This window comes from Hordeum vulgare, chromosome 6H (assembly GCF_904849725.1).
Source record: "Hordeum vulgare subsp. vulgare chromosome 6H, MorexV3_pseudomolecules_assembly, whole genome shotgun sequence".
Classification (NCBI taxonomy): domain Eukaryota; kingdom Viridiplantae; phylum Streptophyta; class Magnoliopsida; order Poales; family Poaceae; genus Hordeum; species Hordeum vulgare.
Genome location: NC_058523.1, coordinates 37,516,396 through 37,523,077, shown reverse-complemented (window position 1 = coordinate 37,523,077; position 6,682 = coordinate 37,516,396).

Below are 6,682 nucleotides of genomic sequence, written 5' to 3'. Positions count from 1 at the left end.
CGATACACTATGCATCATCTACATGCTGATCCTCGTTGCAGCGACCTAGAACCAGACGGAAGGATTCCAGCAGACAAGGACGATCAGATTCAATCAAGTTATCTACAAGCCTTTTCCCCTCAGGATTGCCTTCAAACCAGTCGCCCACGAGCACCATGAAAATGAAGAGGAGCCAGCCGCCGACGAGCGCAGCCAGGAACCCTCCGATGTCCACCATGATACCCGTGGTCTTAGTAGGATGGGATTCCTTGAAGTCCAAGAAGCTGTGGAAGGCAAGGATGAGAGCCAAGGCGACGCAGCCCAGCAGGCACATGCACACGCGACGGCTGCACTCGGCGGGCTCCGCCTCTGCCACGGCCGGATCGCTGCCGTCGTCCACGTCGGGATTCTCGATGTCTGCCATACCTGTGTGACCGATGGGTCGACCAAGCGGTAATGCTTTCTCTCGCTGGTGGTACGTACGGCGTCGTACGACTTCCGTCCTTTATATATCGTTCATCCGGCCATTGATCTATCGGGGCCGTACGTACGCGTGCGCCGTCTGGGCACGTAACCGGGCCGACCAAGAGTTCGTACGTGTTATCAGAGATAGCCATGGGGTTGTTGCTGGTTCGGGTGTACGGAAGATGGCTTTTTCGATGAACGCGGTTCATACTGAAGTGGAGGCCTGCATCCAAGGGCTAACAGCTGCGATAAACTAGGGCATGACGAGAGTTGTGGTTGAATCTGACTCCAAGGTTCTTGTGGATGCACCGAATCGTATCTAATTCTTATCTAGATGAAAATTAACAAAGTCGTATCTAATCTCATACTACATCATTTAAGTAAGGAAAACGTTATACAACAATCAACGGATCCAACGCTGGACATCCACCACCTCAAATGCTTGACACGTGTCCTTATTTTATCTTTTCCCAACCGATCTTTTTCTTTTCCTGAAGCAATGTTGGCTCTGCGTCGTCTGTCACTCTCATGACGTCCGCGTTGAGCAGGGCCATGGGCCCATCGTCGGTGGTGGCGCTGCGGCCGAGCCCGTTGCGGGGGCTGCCGCGGGCCGCGCTCGCGTCGCAGGGGAGGAGGCCCGGCGGCGCCAGAGGGGTCTGGTGGGAGGCCAGGAGGGGCGGGCTGGTCGGGACGAGGTGCGCCTCCGTCATTGTCGAGAAGACCGCTGGGGAGGAGGACGCCATCGGTGAAGGAGTTCGAGTATCAGGCCGAGGTGGGTGGAAGGGCTCCAATCCTTGTGTATCTTCCGGTTGGATTTTGGATCATGTCTCCTACATCTCCCTCCTCTCCCTCTCCCTCTCCTCTAACCTTGCAGCCATCTATCCCACTTCAGTTTCTGCAACGCGGTCGTTGTTTCTGCAAGGCAGCCGTTGTTTCAGAAGTTGTATAAATTATTTCTACAACGCGATCGTTGTTTCAGGAATTATTTTTGCAACACGATCATTGTTTCTGCAACGCGGCTGTTATTTCTACAACATGATCGTTGTTTCAGGAATTAATTACTGGGTGAGGGGACAAACGGGGCGTGTCAGGAGATCGATCGACGTTTGTTTTTTAAACTAGTTTGTTGTTTTAGGAATTAATGTGCTGGGGAGGTGACCGAGCCGCACGCCAAAAGTTAGATCGGACGGCTATGTCGTGAAGATCCGACGGTCATCGAGGTGAAGGATGTTTACTAAACATCCGCTGATAGACGCGTAGCAGTCCCTGGTAAGTAACCGAACAAAGTATGAAAAATAAAAACCTGCACGAATCTTCATCAAAATCAAGTGGCATATGAGTTAAATGTGACTTAGTTAAGTCTCATCTAGATAAGACCTAGATACACTTTCTCATTCATGTTAATTTTGCTACGAAAACTCTGTTTGTGAGAGAACTCATTAAGCCTTTTTTGTAGGGGTATGTGCAGGGTATGTGGTGTAAGAGCATCTCAAAAGGGTATGCAACTCTATTTCCTGACACTCGTCGGATGGGGTGTGGAATTGTATTGCGCGATCACTCCGACGCTTTCCTCATGTCTGTAAGTGAAGGATTATCGCTGTTCCCTCCCCCAGAGTTGGCCGAGGCAATGGCTGTTCGTCGGGGTTTATTGATGGCTCGTGGGAGGGGTGTCCACCGGATTATCTTGGCGTCGGATTGCCTCTCTTTGGCTCAGCGTCTGTATTCTTCTGGGAAGGACCGTTCCCCTTTGGGGACGGTGATCACGGATATCAGATCAATAGCGTCAGACTTTCAGTCTTGTACGTTTCAATCATCGCCGCTCTTTGAATATGGTCGCACATAAATTGGTTCGGAATGTCGAGCCATCATCTTGTAATATTTCAGTTGGTGTTATCCCGAGCTTGATTCGTGATGAACTTTGTAATGATGTTACTTGATCAATAAAGACCATATTATCTAAAAAAAAGTGTTTTTTAGGCACGGAGAGGCAAAAAACATCCTCCATCAGCTGCTCAATCTCATTCTTTTTGCAATTTTATCTTTTTGGCAGCGCTAAAATACAGCACTTCGTACTTGGGTTGCTGCCCCAAAACAAAAGGGCTCGCAGCCATGCACCCGCGCCACCGGCGCCACACACGCGTCTGCCGCACCACACACGCACGCCACCGGACCGACTAATCGCACCGCCTCCTTCCGTGCAAAATCACCACGCACCCACAGCCAGAATCCGTTGCATCCGTCGTGTCGCCAACGCACCAGCGGCGCATCTTCTTCTAGCCGCCTTGATCGGTTCTTCATGGCACTTGATTTTGAGAAGAGAGATCTTGAGAAACGCGAGAACAAGGATGGCACGGAGCCTTCATGCGGGATCAACAAGGAGGAGGAGGATTTCGACAATGACTTTGACTGGATAATACTTACTAGTTTGATGCCGTAATAGTTTAAGAGCATCTATAATAGATCCTATATAATACTGAACCGCAAAATTCATTTTATAGTTTGCGGAAAAATGATTTAACAATTGACGTGGGCTGCGGCTGAGACCGGCATAGCGGAACTACAAAAGGAAATATTCACGATTATTCTGTTCTACAGTTTTGCTATGCGGGGTCTGCTCGACGCTAACTCGCGCCAACCCGCAAAATCGATGGATTTTTACCTAAATTTGACACATATGTCACATATTCAAAATCGATTGACTTCGGACAGTTTTTCTAAGTCCAATGCATACAAATAATGCTTTCTAATTAACATCTCAGGCCAATCTCTTCTCTCATTTGTTGTCATTAATTTTTATGTGTCTTCCTCATTGGGTGTCCGAAGATATTCAGGACCAAAGACATGGAGGATTACTTTGGCAAACCTATGCACTGACTCAATTGTAGTATCTTCACCAATGCAAAGGTACTCGTCGGCATAGTCAGCTGGAATGTCGTATGCAATTACCCGCATAGCTGCCGAGATTTTTTGATATGCACTAAATTCATTCAAGCCCGCGGCACTCTTTGAGTAAAATACCGACAATTGACCTCGCAAGCTTGCACAATTTTTACAAAAAGGGATAGGCGCATTCGATACATTCTAAAAGAGGTGCAGGCGATATGTTGGATTGTCTGCGAAGTAGTCTTGCATCAACATCTCATTACCGAGATGGAGATTGCGAGGAATGCAAAGACGACCGACGATTGATCCTCGCCATCTCTTTTGGTTCTCAATGCGAGGGCCATCATCAACATCTGCTACCAATGGTTCTCAAGGAGCGTCTCAACATCCGAGTCATCCAAATCGGACGAATCCTCGAGCAAAAACCTCTCGCGAGGGTCCAATTCCATCTAAAATTATAAATATGAGGGCCGCATGAACCAATTATGCATATCGCATCCGAAAGCAGAAGCAAAATGCTCACCGGCGGCTTGGGTGGTGGCTCTGTGACGGTAAATCCTGGGGCGGCGACGACGACTCGGGGCAGCTCGGCTCGGCATATCCGGGGAGCCGGTGCAACAGCTAGGTGAAACCGGGTGAGGGGCGCCCCGGCGGCGTGATTCCATCCGCTGATATGGCCAAAATAGCCGGCGGCGGACGGGCGGAACCGATGGAAGGCGGTTGCGGAAGGGGGGGACTTGTGTGGGTTGAAATGTCCCTCTCGCCAACCGCTTTTCTTCCATACAGGGCAGCGTTGGGTAGAGGAGAGAACCCGCGTTTTCGCGGGTTGGAGGTGGGATTTTCCGGCGCCTCTCAAAATGTTTTACGGGTCATACGCATATGCGGGTCTGATCGGACCGCTTTTTTCACGCGGACCAGTATTTTGACGATTATTTTACGGGTCGGGGCATTAAACGGGATCTGCTAGAGTTGCTCTAGGTTTGTAGTTTAAATTTGTAGTTTAGGTTCGCATGTCGGACCATTTTGAGTTTGTAGTTCAACTATGTTGCATATATAAACTTTGAATCTTATCGAAGTAGTTTGTAAGTATGAAATATGGTCAAAGTAGTTTGAATGTTCGTTCTAAAAAATTGATTTTGCTGCTCTGGGTGTCTTATTTTAGAGCAGCTGTTGGAGACAGTGTTATGTTGTCGCACAAAAAAACTCTGTTTTGGTGCCCAATTCTTTTTGCAACATCTGCTTTTCATGCCCAAAAATAGGACAACTATTGGAGATGCTTTAAGCATGTCTCTACCTTGTGTTGGACATATTGCTCAAGTTAGGTATAAACGTATGTTATTTCCTCAAGGACGGTGAGGTCATCTATGCTACTATTTCCTCATTCATGTGAACGGTTTCTCTCATGTGAACAAGTTGATCTGTTTTGTGATATGTCCATTATTTTTTTTTGCACCTTTAAATATAATTTGGATTATGTCGATGATATTTTATTTGCATTTTTTGTATGGACTCCATTCAAATACATTTCCATGTATTTATTTGACCACGTCTTACATAATATCCCTCAGTTCCATAATGTTCCATAATATAGTGCGTACAGATCTTTTTCTAAAGTCCAACCTTGCAAACTTTGTTCATGTTTGGAGAGAAAAATATATTCATTTAGGATACCAAATACATCGTGATTTAAATTTTCATATTGTATATGTTTAGTTTGGTGGATATTTTTTTTCATAAATATTGTTAATGTTTGCTAACTTTGACATAATAAACTCTATATGCACTACATTATGAAATGAAAGAAGTACTATCTATTTGAGTACATACCGGAAAAAAGGCACAAATTTTTCATACTACTAAGATCACTAATTGAATGAAGGAAGCTTAATTAACTACAAGAAGCTAAGAAACTATGCATTATGGAGTTTAATAACTAAGTCATTTAATGTACTTAGTACCTCATCTAAGCATGAACGGATTGCACACCAGTCTCATGGTACATAAACACATGTTAACTCCATATTCCAACATTTCATTTCGTACTTACATTTTTTGTGCACATTGCATGTAAGGTGTGCGCGATCATTTGCAGATATATACTTGTGATGCAACTTTTGCGTCCTCATGAATATCGGGCTGCACATCATGTCCTTGGTGTGTCTGCGGCCACAACAATCGGTATCCGCTTGACGTTGATGAGTGGCGCAGACGGTGAGACAGATGTGTTGGCGCATCTGAACGTGGCAGAATACATCAACAAGGACAGACAATAGGACCGATGATCCAGACACAAGCAATATAACTGCAACGATGGCATAGAGGAGAAGGACGACAACAATGACACAAGCATGAAAAAGAGCACAAATGAGGAGGAGAAGGAGAACAACAACGAAAAGCCCGGCGACCTCGTGTTATACATAAGTGGATGGAGAAGAAGGCTGCCCTCACGCTCAACCATGAAGAGCACGTCGAGATGAAGAACCACTTACTACCGCTCGCTGATGAGGAAGAGTAGGGATGGTCCAAACAAATTCGGGACCCAAAGTGAATTAAAAAATAGTTTTATACCAAATTATTATTATTTATTTTATTTGTAAAATACTACAATATTAAGGATTATATTTTTTATTACTTAGTTGGTTTTGTTAACCACATAATTTAGTCATTATAATTAATAGGGCTCCTTTTCAACTGTTGTAATTTATATCACTAATCCATAAACTACATATTGCATAGTAGCATATCTTCATAATAAACTTAAATTAAGTGGTGTAGCAGAAGTTATGTTTGATTTTTGTGTGACAGTTTCATAAACTAATAGTGTATAGTAATATATTAGTATGTATGTGCATATATGTTCATCTATATTTTAGTTTCATTGAATATCATCTTAGAGTCTTTTAAAGAATATTTCTATCCAATGTCTTAGTTTATAGTAATTTCTAGTGTATTATTAGATGGACATATAACAATAATCGTTTCAATCCAACGATGCTTCGGCCAAAGCAACACAAGCCGAATTATATCCATGAATGATTTCTATTTCATCATTGACCCATTGTATTAAAAATTGATGCATGCTAGATGGCACACATTGATTGTTTTAAAACCAAAGCGCGGCCTAATATGACAATATAGTTATGTTCGTCCTCGGAAACGAAGTATGTGGTGACCAAAGTTTTGCTTCCCACGCTGAGTTTCATGCACATCACACCTTTGGCCTTCGTCTTTTATTTACCCTCAAATCCATTAAGCACCATATTGGTCTTCACCAATGCATCATCATGTAATCCTAATTTTTTGAAGACCGCAAAGAGCATAAGATTTATCACACACAGACATCAACGAGCTGTTG